This window comes from Camelina sativa, chromosome 12 (assembly GCF_000633955.1).
Source record: "Camelina sativa cultivar DH55 chromosome 12, Cs, whole genome shotgun sequence".
Lineage (NCBI taxonomy): Eukaryota > Viridiplantae > Streptophyta > Magnoliopsida > Brassicales > Brassicaceae > Camelina > Camelina sativa.
The window spans coordinates 15,930,727-15,931,055 of record NC_025696.1 but is presented as its reverse complement, the minus strand read 5'-3'; positions in this window follow the sequence as shown (position 1 = coordinate 15,931,055).

Below are 329 nucleotides of genomic sequence, written 5' to 3'. Positions count from 1 at the left end.
GTGGCTGCTAGGAGAGTGCAGCGGGAGATGACTTGGGCTGACTTCGTTTTGGATTTCAACCGCAAGTATTTTCCTGGAGAGGCATTGGATCGTTTGGAGGTGCAGCTCCTTCAGTTGTCTCAGGGGACACGGTCAGTGCGGGAGCTGGACTTGGAGTTCAGTCGACTTCTTTGTTATGGGGGTCGGGCTATGGAGCCTGAGGAGGCTCAGATCAGGAGGTTCTTGAGGGCTCTACGTGATGACTTGAGAGTTCACTGTAGAGGGAGGAGTTATGCTACGCGTGCAGAGCTGGTTGAGACTGCAGCAGAGATTGAGGAGGATATCCGGGC